Here is a 25,227-nt window from a genome sequence, read left to right as displayed (position 1 = left end):
CAGTAATTATGAAAGCGAAGGAGACTCTTCAAGTAGCACTAAGCAGTGTCCAAAATGTCAGGTGCCTGGCAACACCCAGGGACAAGGCATTCCAGACGACAGTTCTGGGTACAGAAGAGTGACATCCCCCAGCTTCAGCCTGGCTGGCAGGATGCGCGTCCCGGGGAGGGTTACCCAGAGCAAGAGACTCCAGTCTCAGACCGGCCCCAGCTCACGCTGCTGTGGGCAGCCAGGGACAGAGATCCTGGACTTCTCTGAGGGGAGGGTGTCGGCCCTGATGCCAGGAAATGGCCGTAAGATGTGAAACAGGGGGAACCAGCCAGGGAGAACAAGGTTGGCGGACCACAGGTGAAAGGCCCCACGCAGGGCGGAGTGAGCTGCTCCTCGGTGCCAGGAACTGCGGTCTGGTCACCATCTCGGCTGAGCAAGCGTCTCAAACCCTAACGGGGGCTCGTGGACTTGCAATTTTGTGCCTGCGTCTGCAGGGGGATGGCGGGGAAGGCTGGTCGTTGCTCCACTTGGCGTCAGCTCGGATGATGTGGCCGGAGGCTGGGGACGGATTTCAAGATGGGCCTCCTCCCGTAGCTGGTCAGTCAGTGCTGGCGGTCCCCTGGGAGCTCAGTGGGGGCTGAGGCCCAGGACTTTGGTTTCCTCCGGGGGAGGGGGGGGGGAGCCTCCCCGCTGGCTGCTAAGACCCCCTCGCAGCATGGTGGCTGGGCTCGCAGAGAACCAGGGGGGCGGCGTGCTGGGAAATGTTCCCCAACTGGCTTCCCAGATGGAGAAGCCCTGATTTTTAACATTTGCTGATTTCCATGGTGTAAACCGTCCCGCCGTGGCCCATTTCAAGCCACTGAACACAGTTGGGATGAGATGGGCCCAACTGGCTTTGGTTGCCCGTACGAGCCGGCTCCCGGCCCCCATGAGTGGCAACGGCCCTGGCCTCGGTGGTGACAGAAGCGTCACCCCTGCTGTAGTCCACGGCAGGAAGTCCCAACTTCAAGAGGGAGGAACGTGGACCCCATCTCTTGATGGGGGGGGGTGTAAATTCATCCTTTTATATGTATTTTTAAAGCACATTAACTTCAAAAAAAATTTTTTTTAATGTTTATTTATTTTTTGAGAGAGAGCAAGCCGGGGAGGGGCAGAGAGAAGAGGAGAGAGAAATCCCCAGCAGGCTCTCTGCTGTCAGTGCAGAGCCCGACGCGGGGCTCAAACTCATGAACTGCGTGACCGCGACCTGAGCCGAAACCAAGATTCAGACGCTTGACTGACTGAGCCACCCAGGTGCCCCAAAGCACATTAACTCAGGTTAAAGCAATAACAGATTGTTTCTTGGCTATCCTTTAGAAAGTCACCTGAGATGTTAGACCCAAGTATGTTTGCATTCAAGATTTTTTTTTTTTTTTTTAAATTTGAGAGAGAGAGAGAGAGTGAGAGAGGGAGGGAGAGAGGGAATCTTAAGGAGGCTCCACGCTCAGCACAGAGCCCAGTGTCAGGCTCGATCCCACGACCCTGGGATCATGACCTGAGCCACAACCAAGAGTCAGATGCCCAATCGACTGAGCCACTCAGGCACCTCTTTTTTTTATTCGTTCGCATTCAAGAGGCCAGAAAGTAGTGGGCCTTATGGAGAGGTTCTCCAATCGGGCCTCTATCTTCCTGAGTCTGTTTCATTTTTCAAACTCACAATCAATGCCTTGCACACATGCATGATACGCTCACCCACACATGTGTGTAACCGGCACATGTCAATTCCATGACATTGGCTGACTGAAGTAGATCTCAGCCGAGGGTCACGCAGAGCCGGTGACCGTGAGGGGTCCGGATGTTGCTGTGGTCGGGGTTCGGGGTGAGGTCCTGTGACACCACTGTGTTCTTGGCGGCGTGTCAGAAGGTGCTTCCTATGAAGAGCAGCCAGGCTTCATTATCTGAAGGCTGATTAGCCAGCCTGCACATTGTCTAGACCCTGGGTTTTCCTTCTTCCTGCTGACGATGCCTTTCGGCGATATTTGCCCCTGCCAGCGAGAAAGGAGGGGCTAGGAAGAATGGACATATTCACAGTGGGAAATTTTCATACTGGCTGGAAGCAACTACTAAAATTAAATGTATGGATTATTTGTGGGTTTCATTATTCAGACTATTCCTGTTCCCCACTGACACAGATAATTGGAAATTGACTATACTAGCTCTTTGAAAAGATTATGGAAACGCAGTGAATGATTTATGTAGCAGAGTGAATTGGAACACGAGTCTTCTGATTTTGTGTGTGTGTGTGTGTGTGCGCTAATAAAGGTTTTCGGTATACAGCTTCCAATTGATCCATTAATATCTACCGGGAACTTCCAATGTACGATATTAAGTTTGGGAATTTGAAGTGGGCCGTGGTCTTTGATTTCCAAAAACCCATCATCTACCCGTGAAAATGTGTATAGCGATATAATGAATCGGTGGCCACTTGATACGATGGTTGAAGCCGCTGATGGCCACATCGCGCCTGATTCTCCCGCGATTTGCCTCCCTTTACTCTTCTCCATAGTCTGGAGGGATGGGGATTATTGCCTCTATTGTATTGATCTAGAAACGAGGCTCAGAAGGTTAGGCGATTTGGCTATGATGCCTCACTCAAGAGAGGCGGGATTCGATGTCAGTGCCTTTTTGACGATACGCCAGCTGTCTTACTTGGCATCCGTGAATCTTCAGATTGCACCCACATTTCTTGAAAACCGGGTGCTATCCCAACTGTGCTGTTTTCTTTTAACTTCATCCCTTTGGCCTGGGAAGTCTCGGTGCTGGGGCGTGTTGAGATCACCACAGCATGGGGAGGAAGAGAAAGGATAGATAGACCGGGGCTTCCCTAGGTGGGGCTGGGAAAAGCGAGCTAGTTGGAAAGGCATAAAAAACTGACCAAGGGCCTGGAGGATCTATAGCACTGGTGGAAACAGTGGGGTGAGGGTAACGGGGGTGTCGGAAAGAGTACAGAGAGGTGGGTAGGGCAACAGACGCAAAATTGAAGTAGGATTGGCATGCCGTGTTGTATTAGTTTCAGGTGTATGACATATCGATTTGACAATTCTATACATCACTCGCTGCTCACCACGATGTGTGTGGTCCCCATATGTCACCCTACAACGTTATTGCAATATTGCTGATTGTATTCTCTATGCCTGCACTTTTCATCTCCGTGACTTATTTATTTTGTGACTGGAATTTTGCGCCTCGTAATCCCTTTTATCTCTTGGGCCCACCCCCCACCCCCCTCCCCTCTGGCAACCACCAGTTTGAGTTCTGCGTTTAAGAGCGTGGTTTTGTTTGTTCATTTTTCTTTTATATTCCATATGCAAGTGAAATCATATGGTATTTGCCCTTTTTTTTTTTTTTTGCATTTGTGTCTGGTTGGTTTTTTTTTTTTCAGTGTTTTTGAAATATGTATTTATTGGCCCTAATTTGATTTATTATATTGATGTGTCTGTAAAAGAGCATTGTTACTGTTTTCAAAAATACAATTAGGGACACCGGGGTGGTGCGGTCGGTTAAGTGCCTGACTCTCGATCTCGGCTCAGGTCATGGTTTCACACAGTTCGCGAGTTCGAGCCCCGCATCGGGCTCTTGGGATTCTGTCTCTCCTCTCTCTGTTCCTCCCCCACTTGTGTTCAGTCTCTCTCTCTCTCTCTCTCTCTCTCTCAAAATAAATAAATACAATTTAAAAAAAGAATAAAATGAGACTAGGAGACCAGAGTGGCCGGAAAGGAGGGTTCTGGAAGGTGGGTAGTAGGCAGCAGGGTTGGATAAATGGGGAGACCTAGTAGCCAGGTCAAGAAACAAAACCTTTTTCCGGGGTGAGATGTTGTTTTCAGGAGAAGACAGGAATGCTGACTGATTTGTCTATAGGGATGTGTTCTGTGGAAAAATCAATTAAATTGCTTCTTTACTTTTTCTTTAAAAAAATTTTTTTTTTTTACCTTTATTCATTTTTGAGAGACAGAGAGAGACAAGCGGGGGAGGGGCAGAGAGAAAGAGGAAAACACAGAATCCGAAGCAGGCTCCAGGCTCCCAGTTACCAGCACAGAGCCCGACGCGGGGCTCGAACTCATAAACCGTGAGATCATGACCCGAGCCGAAGTCGGACACCCAACCGACTGAGCCACCCGGGCACCCCTACTTCTTTACTTTTTCAGTCCGTGTATGTCACAAACCCCCAAAAGGTCCAAAAGACATATAGTCCAAATTAAGTCCCCACCCGGCTCTTGCCCCCCACTATCCATCCAATTCTCCCTAGACAACCACTCCTGGCCACTTCTGTCAGGAGTTTTTGTTTTGCGTGATTTGTTAAGATCAGAAGGGTCTCGTGGTTCAGCAAGAACCACTTCTACATGCATTGTTTCAAGTCGCGTTCAACGTTTTCATTGGAATCCTCACCTAGAACCCAAAGCCATTTCTTTGTCAGATGAACACTGCTTAGGTGACTTGTGAACACCACTCGTGTGGCATTCAACACACGAGGACACGAGGGTCTTTCAGGGCTTTGGGTTCTAAGGCGTAGCACGTAGGCAAAACCCCTCAAACACAAAAGGTCTTTACTGTATTGTAAAGAGAGATCCCAGAATCCAAGAAAAACACTCAAATAGAGCCAGCCATTTGGGAACTTTGGCTGGGAACCAGAAAGGCAACTGGGGTTTTGTCCTCTTCCCACCTCCGTCTGTCTTTGTGGCCACGTGCTGCCGGTTTGCACAACGCGACTCCTTCTGCAGACTGATTTTTTCTGGAAAGAACGATGTCGGCTCCGGTCCCTAAAATCAATACGACCTTTCTGCCCCAGTGCTTATCACTCGTGTCGGCAAAAGCTTCCGTGTCTTTTGGTGAGAAATCCGGTGAGCGTCGGATTGGACCAGTTCATCTGCCTGAGCCAGGTGACACAGCTGTGGGCCGCCCTGGCTGTCTTTGGGTCACGTGTCCATCCCCGTTCCCCGGAGCTGTGACTTGAGAAGGTGAGAGGTGAGGACTGAAGGCTGCTGTGTGGTGGGCTTGAGGACAGAGATCCTGACGGCACTTGGCTTGGCATTCAGCGCCTAGCGTGGTGCTCGGTAAATATTTGTTGGTTTTTACCGATTTCGGCCTCCTTGTTGGAAGGGGCTATCCTTCAGAAAGGACTAGAAGTCTGCGTCTTAGATATTTATTCAACTGCCATTAAGGAGTGTGGTCAAGCAGAGAAGACTCAAAAATTAGTTACTGCCAGGAGGTAATGATTTGGAGCTGTGTGCTCCTCTTACGAGCAGGATCGATAGATTATTTTCATTAGAAAAACAAGACCAAAAAAAAAAATCCCACAGAAGCAGAGCAGCTATAGCCTAGGATATGTCCTCTAGATAGAATTGAACTATATGTCGACACAGGCCCCTGAAAGTGTGACAGAGTAATAAACTCTTAATTGGAATATCTTGGAGGGTGGCCAGCCCTAGTGAGCGAAAATGGTAGAATTATGACAAGCGCTTAGCCAACTACAAGGCCTACTTTAATGACTAGATAAGAATCATTGATAAGCACAATGTTTACGCACAAACAATGCTGATAAAGTGGTTGCCAAATACCCAGAGTTAATTTTCTTAAGTAGATTAGACATCCCCCTTCCAATTTTGTTGAATTGATAATTTGATTTGCAAACATATTTCTAAAATCACTACAAATCCCAAACGAGCTGATTCTGAATGTATGTTTTGCTGGCTTAAAAAAAAAAAAAAGAATTTACTATCAACTTGTGTATTTATAATTGCCCCAAATGGCATTAAACTCTAATTGTTTTCTTGGGGGAAAATATACAAAGGATGCCTGTAAGCTGTGCACAAAGCACTTAGGTTCTGCTCAGGTGAGTGGATGCCCACCATTTATGTTTGGTACGTATTCGGAAGTATTGTCTGTTGGGAAACACAAAGGAATAGGATTCTGGAAGTCAAAGTTCTGCACTGTAGAAAAGGTAGCCAGAAAAATCTCTCATCTCACACACTTCCAAGCCATGGGACTTTTCCCTACTCCATCAAGAAGAGCGGGGGCGCCCGGGGTGGCTCGGTCGTTTAAGCGTCTGACTTCAGCTCAGGTCACGATCTCACGGTTTATGAGTTCGAGCCTCACGTCGGGCTCTGTGCTGACAGCTCGGAGCCTGCTTCAGATTCTGTGTCTCCCTCTCTCTCTGCTCTTCCCCCAGCTTGTACTCTGTCTCTTTCTGTCTCTAATAAATACATAAATGTTAAAAAAAAAAAAAAAAAAAGAAATGTAGTGTCGTCCTACCCCACTTAAAAAAAAATTATTTGAGAGAGAGAGAGAGAGAAAAGGGGAGGGACAGAGAGAGAGGCTCCGTGCTATCAGCACAGAGCCCGATGCGGGGCTCAAACCCACGAAGTGTGGAATCATAACCTTAACCGACTGAGCCACCCAGGTGCCCTCCCTCCTCCTTTAACTCGACTCCTTTAACAAGTGGAGTACAATGGGGGTGTCTGTCTGCTGGTTCCGGCATGGCTCTTCACTGGCCCAGCTGCTTCCCCTTCCTGCCTGTGGGAGCCAGCCGCCATCCAAGTATGTCTCCCATGAGGCCACCGTGCTGTGAAAAGTCTAAGCCCTGCGGAGAAGTCCCGGAAGACGTGACACCCTCGGGGTGAGGAGGGCCATGGAACATCAAGGCACCGCACACATGAGTGAAGGAGCCATCGTGGGAGTGGATTCTCCAGTCCCTGCCTCCCGGAGCAGAGGTGCACCGTCGGCCAAGACTCCCTGACCCACGAATCTGTGAGCAACGTAAATGGTTGTTTTGGGTGCCGGGAGAGTCAGTCTCTTGTTCCTTCGCTGCCTCATTTGGTTCGTCAGAAGGACGACAATGGCACCCTTTTCTCTGTCTCGTAGGGTTAGTATCAGAGTTGTGGGCTCGTATTGAGATCATGCCTAGGAAAGTCCTTTTACAGGTTAAGGCTGCTTAGAAATGTAAGCCAGCTGGTAGGCTGGAAAATGTGACGGGCCCCAGAGTGCCCTCTGCTTGAGAGGTGTGCCGATCGTTTCCGTAGTCACAGCTTCAGAAGACCCCACGCCCCCATCATTCCTCTCAGGTCCTTGAGGCTCCCTTGCTTGCTTAGTCTCTGACCTGGTTTCCTACCACATGTCAGAGGCCCTCAGGGAAGGGTAGATGAGATCCTGATTCTACAATTCTGCTTCATGAGTCCCGCGCTGTCGGTTCATTGACAACTCTAAGACACAAGCGCCGAACTCACAGTTTTCAATTTCCTTGAGGACTCAGTTTGGATAAATGTCCATACACGCAAACTTGTTGGAGGTGGGGGTAAGAGGTTACCTGGTTGGCAAGACTACTAATTGGACGGCAGAACAGTTAATTATGCATGCATCTCCTTGTAAAGGAACCCGAATCGAATCGCTTCTCTTCCATGACCTCCGGATTCATCTGCAGGTGCCAAAATATCCCTCTGGCGGACATGCGGGAGGGAGAAGGCGTGCTCGACCTAATGACTGACAACCGGGGTTGTCCGCGAGGCCGGCGGCATTGGCAAGAGCTAGAGCAAAGGATCTACTCAAAATGCAAGAGGGGAAATCGAAAGGGTAAGCACCAGTGAGAACAAGGATGACAACCAGGGGCAGAGGATTCAAAATGGGCTGGGAACAAAACTGGGATGGAGTGAATGTTCGGACGAGGGAGGGCTCACGAGAGATGGGGGCGGCAAACACATTTGGAGCAGCCCCCGTCTGTCTCCTGGTTGATCTACTCTTGACGATCTACCTCGCAGTTGGGTGAGCAGCTGTCCCGATTTGGCCCGGGGCCGTCTCCAGGTTTCGCGCTGAAAGACTCATCTCCTGGGAGACCCCCCAGGATTGGGCCCACTGAGACCACTGGTCACCCTACGTACCCGAGTTTTTTCCTTGACTTAAAAGGTCAGGGGGAGACAGACACCTTGGGTGGGGACACAGCACAGTGTATACCCATCGTGGGGGGTGGGCAGAAGGAGGAGCTGAATCAGCTTGTGCTCTGCTCTGTGACATTGCCTGTGGGGGCACAAAGGGTCCCAGCTAATCGAACCAGGCAGGGCTGGTTCGGTCACTTCCACGTATCCCCAGATGGTGCACGTGACTCTCTTTACTGCCTCCTTAAGTAATCTGCCAGTGCCTTCCGCAAGAGCGGTCTGTGAATGGACCCTTCAGACCTTTTACTGGGGTCTAATTCTTGAGACTCCGCACCCTCAATAGTACGGAGCACCGGTTCCCTGCTGATGGCAATCCCGTGTTTCTTCTGCAGACTAAATATTTCCCGACCTTCTATTAGGTCAGGTTCTCAAATGTGAACATGCATCAGAATTGCGTGGAGGGCTTGTTGAAACCCAGGTTCGTGGGCCCCATCCCCAGAGTTTCTGAATGCTATTACAATATATATCCTAAGTCATAACAGAGGCTGTCCATGCTGTTGGGAATCAATGCCTCATAGAACTTTCTCCTTGCTCTAATGATTACCGCAACATAGAGATGATGGCTTTTAGCATCCTGGTATTATATTACCTGGGCTTCAGAATGCTCAAGTGGAAAGCACAATCTCACTGGCTTTTCGGAGTCAGCTGTCCTAAAGCATGGGCGGGGCCTTAATGATTAGAGTTCATTATTCTTTCCCTAAAGTTGAATTCTTGCCTTTTTTCTAAGATAGGTTTTTGTTCAATGAGATTGTACGAGAAACGGCACAGCCTTGTAAACTGCACAGCCTCATATCAAGTGCAGGGTATTATTATGTCATTAGTAATGCATATAGATACATTCTGGAAATCGCTGACCTCTAAAAACACTGCAAGATGTGTTCTTACCCATGGCAAAGAGTCCTGCTCTCCGAAGAGAGCTGTGAGTCACAGGTTCAAGGGAAATGCTGTGTAAGTACACGATTTTAAGCCAGCATCATGAGCTTGTAGCAAGAGAAATGATTGGCGACGGGAAAAATACACAAATGCGCTAAGAAAAAAAGGGATCTTAAACCATCCTCATTTAATTCTTTTGATGGGATCCCTGAATGTGTTGGATCGTGAAAGTATGGAAGGCACACGGATTCTACCAAGGCATTGGATATCCCCGTGAGCTTTAAATTCAGGTTGGGTGGCATTCCAATCAGATGGCTTAAAAATAGATTGAACTTCCGGACCCCAAATATGTTGCTTAACAAATTAACCTCAGGCCAGAGAGGGGGTTCAGGAGAATGAGCTGCTGGGTTCCACTGAGGATCGCGTCCCATTCCACGGTTTGGAATCAGTGACTTGGGTGTTCTAGAGAGGGTAGCGGCAGTCAGTATAGTAGGTGACAATGGGGAGAGTCAGGTCCATCTCATGAGGCCAGAGTGCTGGGCTAAACAGAAGACTATGGAATTTAATTGGGATAGTGGAGTTGTGCATTTGCCTTGTATTTGCCAGGGCTCTCCAGAGGGATGGACCAAGAGGAGAGATTATAAGACTAGACTAGACCAGAATAGAATAGAATGGAAATTTATTATAGTAATTGGCTCGTGCAATTATGGAGGCCAAGAAGTCCTACAATCTGCCATCTGTGAGCTGGAAAACCAGGACAGCTGGTGGTATAATCTCGTCTGAGTCCAAAGGCCCCACATCCAAGAGCACCAGCGTCCAAGGGCAGGAGACGACGTTGCATGGCCCAGCCCAAGCAAAGAGAACAAACTCACCCTTCCTCTGCCTTTTCGTGCTTATTGGGAGAACTGGTTCAGCCAGTGTGGAAATTTAAAACAAGGTTTTAGTTGACTACGATCTTGGTATGCGTCAATGTCACGAGAAGTCTGCCGAAGACAGAAGGAAAGAAAAACAGCACAACAAAGCAGCTTTAGCTTGGATTCATAGAGGAAGACTGTCTGGAACGAACGAGGCAATGGGTTTAGTCTGCCCGCCCTGCGTGAGGCAGAGCCGTCCTGGAAAACTGCGCTCAGTTCTGGGCAGGGCTCTGAGCCCCGCCTAACCTTCTAGGGCACAAGTTGTGCCTCACTCCCAGTTGTCTGGATGTTCTAGAATTCCGGCTCCCGGCCCAGGCTTCCCTATTGAGAGGGAAGAAAACAGTAAGCGACTCTTCAGATCAGAGAACAAACTGAGGGTTGGTGGAGGGAGGTGGGTGGGGGATGGGCTGGATGGGTGAGGAGGGCACTTGTGATGAGCACTGCGTGTTGTAGGCAAGTGATGAGTCACTAAATTCTGCGTCTGAAATCAATATGACACTATATGTTAAGTAACAAGAATGTAAATAAAAATTGGGGGAAAAAAAGCATATATTCACTCAGTACTTATTCTCTGCAAAGCATGGGAATGTATCCAGAGGTAAATTCACTTTGATGAAACTTAAGATTTTTTTTTTTTTTTTTTTTTTTGAGAAAGAGAGAGGACACAAGTGAGCGAGGGCATACAGAGAGGGAGAGAGAGAGAATCCCAAGAGGGGCAAGGGGGGTTGGAGAGAGAGAGAGAGAGAGAGAGAGAGAGAGAGAAGCGGGGCTCACCCAAAGTGGGGGCTTGACCTCACCCAGTGTGGGACTCGAACTCACGAACCGTGAGATCATGACCTGAGCCAGAGTCAGATGCTTAGCTGACTGAGCCACCCGGGTGCCCTATGAAGCTTAAACTTTAAGCTCCTTTCCTGCCTGGGTCCCTCCTAAGGCAATGGACAAACCCTGGTAGCGTGTTTGTATGCTTATATGTTTTGCTAAATTTGTGAACCTAAGATATGGTAACTGTGATCGGTTAAGACTGTTACCTCTCTCTCTTCTGGCCTCCCTTCCATGTTTCCTCACGCGTGTGTTGGGTGTTCTTGAAGGGGGTTGCGGCAACGGGAAGAGGAAGTTGAGTGGCCTTTTTGGAACTGAGTTCAGTGGCACGGATGTGTGTTGTTGGCTGACATTCCTAAGCATATTTCGGTTCTCGCTAGCCTTCCTCGTGTGGGTATGGCTTCCAGGAATACTCTTAACCTCCATGGTACTGACTTAGCTGGTGTCATGACCAAATAGTGCAAGGGCAGGGTCATCGAGTGATAGGAGTGGACCCCACAGGGCCCAGAACCAGAAGCAAGTAGGTGATGTAGGAGGAACAAGGTTTGAAGGGTACAGAGCCATAATCTCCTCTGGGGAAAGTTCTCCTGAGTATCAGACAAGTAAAGCTGAAAATCGAGGACCGAATCCCATCTCTGCTTAGACGAAACAGAATTTCCTTCCCGTTAGGCAACCTAAAACGTACCACGACGATGCGGACGTCTATGACACATTGTGAATGAAGGTCACCAAGTACTTAAGATTTGCTCCTCAATGAGAATGCTTGAAATGCCCCCAGCCCTTATAGTTTTCTTTATCGGAAGTAACTTGATAAATATTACATCGCTGTTAAAAAGTTGTGATGTGCCAAGAAGCATCTCAAAACTCTTAATAATCCCAAACAAGTTTTGTCTAACCATGCTTACTTTCAAAAAAGGTATTACAGGGGCGCCCGGGTGGCTCTGTCGGCTGAGCGTCCGACTTCGGCTCAGGTCATGACCTCGCGGTCTGTGGGTTCGAGCCCCGCGTCGGGATCTGTGCTGATGGCTCGGAGCCTGGAGCCTGCTTCCGATTCTGTGTCTCCCTCTCTCGCTGCCCCTCCCCCGCTCATGTTCTGTCTCTCTCTGTCTCTCTCTCTGTCAAAAATAAATAAACATTAAAAAAAATTTAAAAAGAAAGGGATTACAAAATTTTCGTTGTGTGAAGAAGCAAATAAACATGACGTGGCCCCCAAAATTAGAGGTTGAAAGTATTTCAGAGGGGTATTGGGCAGTTGAGGAATAAAAATACACACTAATTTTCTGGTTTTATTCGTCGGTCTTTAAAATTGGCATTTCGCCCTGAGTTCCTCCTTCATTCTGGAGACACATTCACTGCGTACCTAATCTAGTATTTGTGATTTTATAGTATTTTTCTTAAAGAAGGCCTTCTGAATTGGAGAAACTGTAGGATCCACCCTGGCTGGGTTTCAGAGAGGTTCAAACATGAAATGTGGCCAGATTCTGGCCAAAGAGTTTATCATATCGAAAAGGAGAGGAGACAAGCTTGTACAGGAGGAACGCTCCAGAGAATGTGACAAGGGCCTCAAGAGAGACGCCACCCAATTGCTCTGAGGGTTCTGGGGTCTCTGGGGACACCTTTACCAACACCGCAGCTTGGAAGCCTGTCTTTAAAAAACCCAAACAAACCCATTGTCCCCTCTAGAAATCACATGCTGGGAATACGGCTCTTATACGGCATTCTTGGCCCCTAAGTGACTTACAGCGTGATCCCTCAGACATGTCTTTGCGGGTCAGCTAATTCCAGACTTGGGTCCTGGGCTTCCTCACTCACTAGCATCCTGAGCTTGGTGAAGTCATTTGACCTTTCTTCACCTCTACAGTCGGGATCAAAATGCCAACTTCAAGGGCTATGAAAAGTCACTAAATAAGTTAATGCATGTAACACATTGATCAAGTTTAAAGCTCCGAACACAGGTTAAATACCACTAGGACCCGTCCTTCAAAGCCCAACTCAAATGCTGCCACCTTTATAAAGTGTCCCCCTATGGGGCATTCCCTACTTTGCACATTACACCTGCTCCTTTGTTTTCCCTGGGTCACCTCCCTGTCACTTTCCCAAGCACCGTCTACCATTGTGAAGTCATTCGCTTATTCATTCATTCATTTATCTCCTAAATATTTATTGAGCTCCTCTCTGTACTGGACACAAGCTTTCGCCCTCACTGCATATGAACTGAGCAGAGGCTGTCTCATTTCATGTGTGTTCCCCAGAGCACTTGGCTCATTACTGTGCACTCACTACAGGCTCAGGAATTGTTGTTTTCCTGGGGTGACATTTGAGCTGTGCGTGGAAGGTTGGGGAGGATTAGATTGCGGGGGGCGGGGCCGGGGGGATGTTCCTGAGAAACAGAACACGAACCCTGCTTCTTCCACGGCAGTGGTTCCAAAGTAGTGACTAGATGTTGTGATCATTTGGGGTAGCTTTATTTATTTTTGAGAGAGAGAGAGAGAGACAGAGAGAGAGCAAGTAGGGAGGGGCAGAGAGAGAGGGACACATAGAATCTGAAGCAGGCTCCAGGCTCTGAGCTGTCAGCACAGAGCCCGACGCGGGGCTCGAACTCACAAACCATGAGATCATGACCCGAGCTGACATCGGATGCTTAACGGACTGAGCCACCCAGGTGCCCCGTCATCTGAGGGAGCTTTAAGAGGTAAGGGGGTGCCTGATCCCTGCCACTTTCCCCCAACCCCCAACGTGATTCCAATGTTTCCCATGTTTCCAATGTTTCTCTCTTTCTTTCTTTCTTTCTTTCTTCCTTCTTTCCAGTTTATTGTTCCATGACTCCACTGGAGTTTGTAGCCGGTGGGTCTGGGAGATGTGACCGTGCCAGGACTACACGTTTCTTACCTTTCTAGAACCTTCACCCCCGCCCCCACCCCGACCCCCGACAAGGAATGAAAATCAAAAAGACTCCGACCCGCCCCCAGGAGAACTAAAGAAGACTTCAGCGTCCTGTCCCTCCCGTCCACGTCCTGATTTCCCCTCCCCGTCCCTCTGTCTCTAATCGAATTTTTACACCTCATTTAGGTGTTTTTAGTCAGCTCATCCTTGTGTTTTCTTTCTCCCCTCCCGGTGCACAGCTTCCCCTCCAGGCCTACCACCTGTGATTATGCTCCGTGCAGACGTGCCGAGGAGCATTTAATAACAGGGGTGCTCCCCTGACAGCGGTTTTGATAAAGGTGGCGGGGAAGGCTCTTTTCAGAGGCACAGTCGGCAGAGAAAGGCTCGCCTGGTGTCACAATCCGAGACGCTCCAGGCTCCACCTGTTAATTATACCTTCTCAGCCTCACCTATCCACCTCCCTTTCAGGCGAAAACTATAGTGGGTGACACTCACCTCCGCGCTGGGGGGAGGCACCAAGCCCTTAAGCAGAGCGAGCAGGGCTTTCGGTTGGGAAATTGGTGTTTCTTTCTGTATCTGCCCTGCGGGTGCCGTCAGTACGGGAGGAAGGGTTCTGACTGCGGTTGGAAAGATCGTGCATTCAGCCTGTAAAAATAACAACCTTTTACCTTTACAGGGGGCTCGTTCCCCAAAGAAATTATGCCTCCATTACGGGCCATTTTAGACCATTAGTGATGGGTTTGCATTTCCCCAAGAATGTTTACCTTTCCCTGCAGGGAACCGAGGCCAGTCCCGGGCTGTTCACCAGTTAGTAACTGTGATCAAAGCCCAGGACTTTAGCTCAAGGAACAAACAGTTAGGTTTTGGAGTTGAATTTCAACTCACAAATTGGCTCTGCAGGTGCCTTTGTTTTTCCTTTCCACTCCCTAAGTGCCCTTGTCTGTCTGGAGCTGGCCTCCCCGGGTGCTAGAGAATTCTAAGCAAGGGAAAGGGAGCAGAGCATCCCAGGAGCGGGCCGGCTCTCTCCATAAACTCAAGGGTTGCTGTCGAGATTCCCGCCAAGAATCTTTTGTCAGCTGGATGTTAGTTTACTTCCCCGTGCCTCGGATATAATTATGGTATCTACCGATGAGGGTTATGTGAAGATGAGGTGAGATAATGCAGATACACTCAGCAGGTGCATGGCAGAGCGTTCCTGCTCATTAAATGGGAGCTGTTTTTATTTGGCGTTCTTTCCTCTTAATATACAAGTGGTGACCGAAGTGCAACCTGGATGACCTTTCTCCGCCATATCCCCCCCGAGAAAGAACCAATAAGGGAATCCAGAGAAGCCTTCTGAAATCTCCTTCACCATCGGAATTAATCGTTGAAGGGCCCCCTTGATGCTCTCCATCTATGATCCCACCTATCGCAGAAATCTCCCCAAGTCATTTCTAGTGGGAGAAGCTTCCACCTTCTTGACATTCCTAGTGCCAGAGATTCACTACTTTTCAAGGAGGCCTATACCATCTGTAGAGGTTAAAAGTTCTTGTTCGTATTAGACTCAGAACTATCCCCCTGTAACCTTGACCTGTATTGTGGCGGATGGGATTCTAATCAAGTCAGACATTAGGATGGAGATGTGAATTCTCCTGCCTCTGAGCTTCTTGGAGTCTAGTCTTTTCCTCGTTTGTAAAGCAGGGGTAGTCACTACTCCCCCTGATTACCTTCCGCCACTCCTGTGAGGATTGATTGGGGCCACACTGGTTTCAAAAGCGCTAGGCAATTTCAGGGGTATTCATTAGCCTTTTGGGCAACACACAGTACGTTTACTTTGTTTTCCTCACGACCAACTCTTGACATGACTTAGGGAAGTTTCCAAACACAGAAATAGAACAATATGCTCGTCTGCTCACCACGTACTCTTCGCTCAGCTTCAAAAATTATCGATATTTTGGCTAATCTTTTCATGTGCTCTCGTGAGCTGTTCCCGCCTGCCTTCCTCCTGGGCATTTTTTAGGTTGCCAAGTGTCCCCATTGAAATGAAATGACAACAGATTGTTAGCTGTAAGGGCAGAGAGTGTGTCTGCCTTGTCTGTCTTGCTTCCTATTATATCTCTAGTGCCTGGTACTGCCTTGGCCATGGTAGGCTCTTAACAATTGTTAACTGATTGAACGAAAAGAAGAAGCATTTGTGTGCTGTAACACACATATATGTGTGACTCACATGTATGAGACTTGTCTTGGGCAGCCACAAGATGAGTAGGTCTCCACCTGCCTGCCCCATCTTAAAAGTTCATGGAGTAGCCTATATGGAGTTGAGTACTGAACTGTGTCTCTTAAAGTACACAGTCCAGAAGGTTCTCAACCACACCTTACCTCTCAAGGCTGGATCCTTGGAACCGCACCCCACGGTGGGAATGGCGGGCAGAATATATATTCCAAGGACAGGGGAGGGGGTGAGTAGCCTCCAATTGCCCAGGGCCAGCTTGCGGGCCAACCAGTGGTCACAGCGCCCCCCATGACCTCCTCCGGCAGACTGCCATCGCTCCGGAACTGTACAAACTCAGACCGTATCCATTAGGATAACGCGGCAGTGAGGAAGCTCCCGGTGACGCCCACGCTGCTGGGATCCAGGCACAGAAGAGTAATGAGTCTCAAGAAACAGCTTATCGACCGCTGAGGAGTGAAGTGAACTCGTGGGTTCCCCTCTCGGCTTTCTCCCTCGCCGTGTTATTACTGGGCTGTATTTGTTCCCTGTGTCTCAGCTGCTTCCAGAATCAATAGCCAGCAATGATTTCCTCCAACCAGTGCGAATTATACACAGGCGTGCCGGGGGCCTTGGGGCGACGGGGCAGGCAGTTCCCAGGCAATCTGTCCCCGGGGCACTTTCATGACTCCAACCCTCTTGGATAATCTGACCCCCGAGCCTGAGAAATGGTAGTATGTGTGCTAGTTGACAGCGAGAACTTCTCTCTAGACCTACAGATTTCTGGAGCAACCACGGAAGGACAAAGCACACCCGGAAGCATGAGTGTTGCCTTGTGGAAGAAGGGAAGCCAGTGTTAATAGCACGAACATCGGTGTCAGCCAGACCTCGGTTCAAGTCCAGCCCTGTCTCTCCTTGACTGCATGAACTTGGTGAGTTACTTAACCACCGAAACCACGTTTTCTTCATTGGAGACGAGAAAGACCTCACTGGCTCGTCGTGGGGATTAAATGAGATAAAATATTTTCCTGTACTCTTCTTAACGCAATTCCTGGCGACTGCTCAACAGAGGATAGTCGTTCCCGTTGTTGTCTGGTGTACTTTCTTCCCTGTATCATTTTTAATTGTTAGTATTCTCGTGGATAAGGTTCTAGGGGAGCAAGACGTGGAAAGTGGGACTTTGTACAAATAAAGAGAGGAAGATTAATGAGTTGAGGGTGGCTTATTCCTTCTGCTTGTCCGTGTTTCTTTCTGCTGCAGGAATGAGCTTTTCTCTTCAATCGTTGCTCCAAAGGGGAGCAGAACAACCCCCAGAGGTCCCCCCCAGTCAAGGCTCTGACACTGGCCCCTCTTGACTTGGTTCTGGGGCCCAGCACCCATTGGGAACACTGGTCTTGGCATCTGCCCAGGCAGAGGACCACAGCCTGACCGTTGGATGTATAGATCTGAATCTCAGGAGAAAGGGATTGAGCTGGGGACCTGCATTCGGGAATCTATACGTGAAAGGCCTAACTCATGACGGTGTGAATGCACAGGGAGTGTGTATGGTAGAAACAGGACCTGAGTGAAGTTCTGGGATCACCAACATTTAAGGGACACAAAGATCCACTGATCCTTAAGGCAAAATGGTCAGGGAGGGGGAAAGAACTGGAGAGAGAGATGTCAAGGTCACAGAGAACTTGAACCTAATCCCAGAACCTGTGGGTATGGTACCTTACATAGCAAGAGGGACTTTGCAGAGGCGAGTAAGTTAAGGAACTGTAGATGAGTTGGTTTGGGGTGGGCCCAGTATAATCACGGGGGTCCTCATAAGGAAAGAGGCATCTGGGGAGAGAGAGAGAGAGAGAGAGAGATTGAGAGAGAGATGTGAGGAAGGAAACAGAGGTCAGAGTGATGTGATTGCTGGCTTTGAAGCTGGAAGAGGGACCCAGACCAAGAATGCGGACAGCCCCTAGAAGCCGGAACAGACAAGGGATGACTTCCCCCTAGGGTTCCGGGGGAACCGGCCGACACTTCGATTTTAGCTCGGGGAGACTCTGACCTCCAGATAATAAAGATTCACTTATAAATAAAGATAAACTTACATTGTTTAAACCTCTACGTTTGTGGTAACTTGTTACAGCAGCAAAAGAAATAAGGAAAGAAATATAGTGCTCAGTGGCGGGGGGGAATGTTCAACGGTGTCCAAGCCCCAGGGGCATGGGTGGCAGCAAGAATGGGCGTCCTTCCGAGTCAAGGCAGCACAGGCATTTTCTAAAGAATGGAGATGACAGGTTGGAGGGCCAGGCTCGGCATGGTGGGTGGGGCTTCATTTACCCAGCGGATGGGGGATGAGCCAGGCTAGAAGAGGTCGAGACTCAGCACCAAGCCTGCCTGCTAGGGACAGCCATGAACCCAGCTGCAGGGACTGTGGGGTCAGATGGAAGAAAGGCCAGGCAATCCCTGGCTGCTTCCCAGGCACCACTGGCAGGTGGGCAGAGAGCCACAGTGGGCACCTGGGAAGGGGGCGGGGCTCACCTAGTGGGACAGCCCTGCAGATTCTTGGCACCAAGAACGCCTCTCAGGGGTGTCTGGGTGGCTCAGTCGGTTAAGCGTCCGACTCTTGATTTCGACTCAGGTCACAATCTCATGGTTCATAAGTTCGAGCCCCGTGTCAGGCCCCGTGCTGCTGACAATGCGGGGAGCCTGCTTGGGATTCTCTCTCTCTCTCTCTCTCTCAAAATAAATAAATAAACTTAAAAAAAGTAATGCTTCTCAGTGGGAAACATGCAAAGTGACCGACCGGGCTGGGGTTCAGGTTTAGGGCTTCTGTCCAAGACGTGGGGATCAAAGCTCAGTGTCAGGATGGAGGGGTTCGGTTCTCTTTTCGGCTCCAGTTCCGGTCTGGGGTCGGCGGGACGGTGGCACAGGTTAGGGCCGGGTGGGGCCTGCCAGACGGGGAGACGCGAGGTCAAGAGACTGGGGTAGACGGCAACCAGGGGCAAAGCTCTGCGTCACCCACAGGCTCCCCGGATGTTGCTGGTTGAGGCTGCCGGTCTGAGGACAGAGCAGAGTAGGTGCCGCCAGGCACGAGGGAAGGTGGGTGCGTGAAGAGTCGCCTACGGATGGGCCAACTGCTTTTGTTACAACTTTGTTTCACTGGGGACGACGCCGGGGCCCCAGGGGGAGGTGGCTTGCCCAGACTCCCGGAGCTACTGTGGCCAAAGCAGAAACAGCCCGTGGTCTCTGAACTCCCTGGCTTGGGTTCTTTCCCCCGCACACAGCCAGCTCTCCAAACAGGGCCAGGGCATGATTTGCATTTGGCTTGGACCCACGTGCTCATATGTTACAAAGATCCTACAATCTCGGCTCCCCTTTGGTAGGGAAAATTCTATTTATGTGAACACCCGAGACCTGGACACTATATTTTGGTAAAGCTATTGCCTTTTCCCTATGGGCACGAGTCAGCTGGAGTTGAGGCAAGGTGGGAAAGGACCGGTAATAGGGTTAACGGATTCCGTACGGAGACAGGACCCTTGCATTTTCTCCCTCTTAATTTACGATTAGATGTCCTCCCACGGAATATCTCTGGGATGGAAACCTCTCCCAAGAAGAAATCACTCACTGTCGCAGATGGCAGAGTGAGACGTAAAAAATAAATGAATCCGCAAACCATTCTTGGCTGAGGACCTGTTGTTCCGCGCAGGGTGGGGACAGGGGCACAGCTGACGTCTGGTGCTATTAACAGCCAGGCATGCCTGGGTCCCGTCCTCGGAGATTCTAACTGGATAGCTTTGCAGTGGGGCCCGGGCATCCAAAAGTAGTTGGATCCAAAGACTGAGAGCCATGAAGGTAATGTCCTGCCCAGGACAATTTCACTTCTGGGGGTTTGATTATCCCCGAATGGCCCCACGACCCCCTGGCTTGCAGAAAGCCTTGGGGAGGCAGGAGTTGGAAACCCGGCCTTTTGTGAGGTCAGCAGGGGGCGGGCAGTGGCAGGCAGACTCCCCAGGGCTTGAGGACAGCTCCACTGGTCTTTACTTACCTGCCTCACGAAGGGTCTGAAGTTACGCCCCGCTTTCTGGAGAAACGTGTGATGGTGCTGTATTCATGAGTTTGAGGATGTGAATGTTTCCCTCCCCGACAGTGTTAAAAGCCTGTCACCTAAATCTTTCCAAGTCCTCTCCCCCTCACCGGCCACATGCGGGTTTCGCTTCCAGAATAAGTCACCGGCTCGTAGAACATGGGATTCCCATTAGCCCGCTGGCTTCCTCTGATGGGGCTGTTCTGGATGTGCAAACGCAGCCTTCTCTTTCTCGTTTTACTGGCTTGGCGCAGGAGGGAAGAGGCAGGGTACAGATTTTGGTCTATGATGATAGTGGAATATTTCCAGATGCTAAGTGTATAATCCCTTTGGTTCCGCTGTGCCTGCCAAGGGAGAGCATGACAACTGAGCTACAGAATACAGCAGAGTAAAACAAAAGTGTAACACGATTCCTTTAGCACGCTGCGCTTGAGAAGAAACGAACACAGTGTCATTAACATGCATGCGGACCCGCTTTTTTCCCCTTTGTGTGTATCGTTAAGGAATTTTGCATGGAAATACAGTTGAGGGGAAGAGGTAAGAACGGTTTGACAGAACAGCAACAACAAAATGTCTATTAATGGTGTCTTTCTCTGGTTCTCATTCAAAGAGAGGCTGAAAAGTGTTGCCCGTGGGGAAACCTCTCCCAGGGATCGGAGGTGATGGGTCATAGGCAACGATACACAAGGAGGGAGTAGAAAAGCAAGGACCTGAATGTGTGCGTGAAACAGAATCTGTCTGATTTCTCAGCGTGGATGGTCCTGGAATTCTTCGAGGTCTCTTGTGCTCAGAATACTTGCAGCCTTTCTGGAAGCTGGCTCCATGACCTACTGATGGACTTTCCAGGTCCCGGACTCTGCCTTTCTTCAAGACCTCCGATGATATAGCTTCTTGCCAGACTTCCCAGGGACCAATTGCCACCTGCACGGACTGACTGTTCATTCCGTTGCAACCCTGTCCAACTGTCCCTGCCACTGTCGATCTGTTCGGTCTCTGGGTCTTGGCCAAGTCCATTCCTAAAAGACGGTCCACGGCTATGAGAGCATCCTGCATACAAACCTACTTTGTTTCCTGTTACACCACCAATGCTAATGCTTGACCTGTGTGGTTTCTAGCTATCTCCACAGAGAGTCACAAAACTGTCCTGGAAACCTGGGTTCCCAGAACCCTGGGCATGTTGCTTAACTGCTCCGCGTCCATGATTTCATCCAAAAAAGGGACAGTGGAAGCTGCCCCTTAACACCTTTGCAACTTGGAAGACCAACTAGCCCAAAGATGCCTGATCAAAATGAACCACATTTTCCTGGTGTCTTCATTGAGTCTGTGTTTGCTGTTTATTCAGAGTGTACTTAACCTCTCTGAGATGGCAGGCATCCTCGGGGTGGGGGGGTGGGGGGAGGCTCGAGTTTGTGATTCAGTTTGGAGACTGCTTAGGGTATCTCGGAAATATTAGAGAAGGCCGTTGGGACTCTTTTTGCTCGCAAAACAATTTTGTTCAGACTTTTCACCTCCATTTGCAATGCCACCGTCTTTTCTACCATACATCTATTTTTCGGGCTGTTCAATAACAAATATTTTCAGAGCCCATTATCACTTCTGTCCAACTCTCGATAACTGCTATTCGGTAGCGAGTATGGCTCGAGGACAGGGATGTAACAAGAATCCCCGGGCAGCGCTAACTGAGCGAAGGCAGTGGGAAATGCGTGCATAGGTTTTTCCAGAAGTCAAGAGCATAGCAAGTTTGGGGTTAAAGCACCACTTGTACCACGTAAATAAGAATATCTTCTTGTTGGTTTCTCTTTGGCGGGAGTGACACAAAATGATGACAAAAGCAGCTGAGTTACATTTGGAAGAGGTTTTGTGTATTTTTTAAAAACAATTCTCTTTGTATTTTAAACGTAGCGAAATTCACCCTCTCTTGTTTGAGCCCACACCTTTAGTGAAAATAAAACTGGCAACTTGGTGTTTATCCCATTAGTATTCAATTATATTTCCCAGATAAACAGCTGGAGGCCATCTCTTCAGTGACAAATGTGTTTGATTTGACTTAATCACTACCACCAGGCACATCATTTACCAACATTTGCTCTAGTACAGTTTTAACAAGTAGGGTGATTCACCCTGGGAGAGGAGAGAAAAAGAATACAAAACACCAAGAGACGGAGAAGAAAAGGCAAACGTGGAGTCGGAAAGGTATCCGGGCCTTAAAATAATTCCCACTTTTATCGAACCCATAATCTGGACACAGAGAAGCGCCCAAAGCCTAAGGGTACATTCGGTCCCGGAAACTATCACGGTTTGAACGGATCCGTGCACCAGCCCCCAAGGCCAAGAACCAGAACCTACCAATGATGTAGAGCTATCCTTCCGTACCCCTTGCATGCCTCACTTCCCCAAGGTGACCAATATCGCTTACGCTTCTGTTGATAGTTTTCAAGGGTCTTAGCCGCCTGTCATTCTAGAAGTTTCTTAGCCATCTCTTCGGAGGAAGTCCTCGGTATGCTTGTCGGCTGAGGTTTCTGCGAGGCAGGAGCTCGATTCGAGCACTGTGTCCCGAAGTTGACTCGTGGCCGGAAGGGGAGCCAAACGCTGTGAGGAGGCACATGGATCTACTGTCTTTTTCCTTCTATGAGCTGGAAAGCCACAGCACTCTCTTCCCTTCTGCGACTTACCTCTTCAGAACGGACACTGGAGGACACCCGATCTACCTCTCTGGGTTGCAGCGGAGCTCTAATGACATAATGGATGTGAAAACACTTTGAGCAGGAAAAAGTAGTGTACAATTATTACATCCCTTACCGAATGTGATGGAGAGACACTGATAGCACAAGGAGTCATTTTGAACTAGAGGAAGACAAGTACACATGTATTCAAACCAAAAGGGGTACTGATCCTAATGGTTTTAAATGGCCGTAAATGTTTCTCGGAATCTGGAGGAGTGCCATTAACTTAACCCTTCAGGGCACAGCCTTAATAAGGCTGGAGTCATGTAGTAACCTCCCATGACTTAGAGCATTCAAGCCGCTATCCCCAAAATACCATAAACTCGGTGGTTTATCACACACACACACACACACACACACACACACACACAGAGCAATTAATTTCTTCCAGTTCTGGGGGCTGGGGAGTCCAAGATGAAGGGACTGGCGGGTTTGGTGAGAGCCTGTTTCCTGGTTCTGAGACTACTGTCTTCTTACCATAATCTCACTTGGTGGGAGCTTTCTGGAGTTCCCCCCTCCCCCTTTTTTTTTATAAGGGCACTAATCCCATTCATGATGGCTTTGCTCTCATGACCTAATCCCTTCCCAAAGGCTCTGCTTCCAAATACCATCTGATTGGGGATTCAGTTTCAACACATGAATTCTGGGGGACACAGTCAGTCTCTAACAGTCCATATGATCTAATTGACTTTATTCTGCGGTGTGTATGTTCCTATTTCCCCAGCTGCATCCAATTTATACAGAAATGTGAACTGTTGATTATTAATCTGATACAGATGGCGATTAGATTATCAGAGCATTAGGGGGAAAAGATCAAGGTCTATAACCTACTGATAGAGAACTACTTTTTCACGAACAGCAACCTGTTCTAACCTTTGCGATGCGAAACAATGGTCCTCTGGTGCTTTGGCTGGGCTTCTGGCGACTTTTGGAACATAGACGGGTGATACCCAGGCGCTGTGTTAGGCCTTGGTGATGTCATGTTGAACAAAGCGGTGATGTTCCTTGCCCAGCGACGTTTCAAATTTCTCAGCCAGTTTTTCTCATCTCACGTAGTTCCCTTCTAATTCTGCTGCGTTTTCATCTCTGTCTGTTCTTTTTCTTTCTTTTTTTAAATGGCTTTCCATTCCTGGGACATAGAGATCAGATGTGGCCCGTCGAAAAGAAGTTTTCTGAAATTCCCTTCTGTATTTCAGTGATTTGCTGCTTCTTTTGAGTCCAAGTAATGAAATTCTTTCCCACTGGTTCTACATTTTTGTTTCGCTAGGTCTTCGATGGTGATGATGATTATGTTTACTCAGTGGGGGGCGGGGGGGGGTGGCGGCTCTTATCCTTGGCAGAGGGAGACACGTTTTGTCACGGTTCTTCCTAATAGTTGGATATGTGCACTGCCTACTGGGTTCACTTTGCACCGGGTCAAACATCCTTCTCAGAGATTCGGCGAACGCAGCTCCCAAGACCAATTCCCAATGTATGGCAGGTTTACTCCAGGGGCGTTCTGGTAGCGAAGGAGGGCGCTTTTGGTCCCGCAGCCTGTGGTTTAACACGTGTAGGAAGTGAAATCTATCCCTCCCAGAATACGCTGCTCCAACAGCTAGCTCTTTAATGCCTCTACCTGGGAACTTCCCTCCCCAAGCTGTTACCTTCTGGAATGCTTCGAACCCCTGTGTTCTCACAGTCATCTACTATGACCAGTTATTTTCTGGAAGTGGGGGCTTCTAACTGAACGTTGAAAAGAGCTCCCAATTTGGGCGAGGAGTGGTCGAGTTCAGAGGAAGGGGACTTGTACTCTGATGGTCTAAAAAAAAAAAAATCAGCATTCTTACAGGAGAAAAGATACTGCCTAGGTTTCAGATAACACGGATCTTGAACCAGACAGCAAATCGGGGAAAAGGGGGGAAGGATATATATCTGCTCTCACCCCCAGTGAGCCCTTAGTCATGTTTCCCCTTCCATTTCCATATCTTCTTCAGAAGGGAAGATTCTCCCCAGTTCGATGGAGACATTGGTTGGCTATTGGTTCCGGTTTTCCATGGAGCTGTGAATTTTTATTTTTCTGTGTTTTAAAAGACATTTTAATTAAAAGTTGGGAAAGGCTCTTCCAGGGCTGCTGAACAGAGGATATTTAAAACTAGGAGCTGAATGCAACCTATTACTGCTTAATGGCATAATCATATTTATCCTTTTCTCCCTCAACCTGTCTTATTTTCTACTTAATGAAGTTCTTTATTTTCTCATCACAAATAGCATTTCTTTTAAATACCTGGAACTTTTCTATCTCTATTTGAATATAATCAGAAGGACACTTTTCCCACCCATCTCCTATTGTTTCACAATTAAACCTATTTAGATCAAATTGTGGTGGGTTTTTTTCTTCTATTATTGATACATTTGAACCTACAACTCTGCTTTGAACCCAAATGTCAGAGTGGGTAGGAGATGGACTTAGACTCCCTCCCTCCCGTCTTCCCTACTCCCTACTTTTTATTGTACTCCTGTGTCTTAGAAACTGCACCTTCATTGTTTTTCTCCTTTTCTTCTTATCTTTTCAAGTTCATACGGTAAAATGAAACAGTGCAATATTTAAGTTACCTATGTAGGTAACCGTCATCCTTTTAATGTGTGGTCAGGTGCTATAGGTTAAAGAGTATAGTTCTTTTTTTTTTTTTTTTTTTGAGTTATTTATTTATTTTTAGAGAGAAAGCATGTGGGGAGGGGCAGAGAGAGAGAGAGAGAAGGAGAGAGAGAATCCCAAGCAGGCTCTATACCACCAGCGAAGAATCCAACATGGGGTTCCATCTCATGAACTGCG

General features: G+C 48.6%; 1 long non-coding RNA gene across 1 annotated transcript; it reads right to left on the bottom strand.

Annotated features, from left to right (window-relative positions):
• Nucleotides 1–13,979: 13,979 nt before the first annotated feature.
• On the bottom strand, nucleotides 13,980–24,046 carry LOC122209944. The gene is made up of 4 exons (XR_006197850.1): nucleotides 23,289–24,046; nucleotides 22,365–22,422; nucleotides 22,109–22,281; nucleotides 13,980–14,086 (listed from the first exon to the last, which is right to left on the bottom strand). It is a non-coding gene; the product is annotated as an uncharacterized LOC122209944 (long non-coding RNA).
• Nucleotides 24,047–25,227: the final 1,181 nt, after the last annotated feature.

Source organism: Panthera leo, chromosome E3 (assembly GCF_018350215.1).
Source record: "Panthera leo isolate Ple1 chromosome E3, P.leo_Ple1_pat1.1, whole genome shotgun sequence".
NCBI classification, from domain to species: Eukaryota; Metazoa; Chordata; class Mammalia; order Carnivora; family Felidae; genus Panthera; species Panthera leo.
Note: the sequence above shows the minus strand (reverse complement) of the source record. Positions and strands in the feature narration are given on the sequence as shown.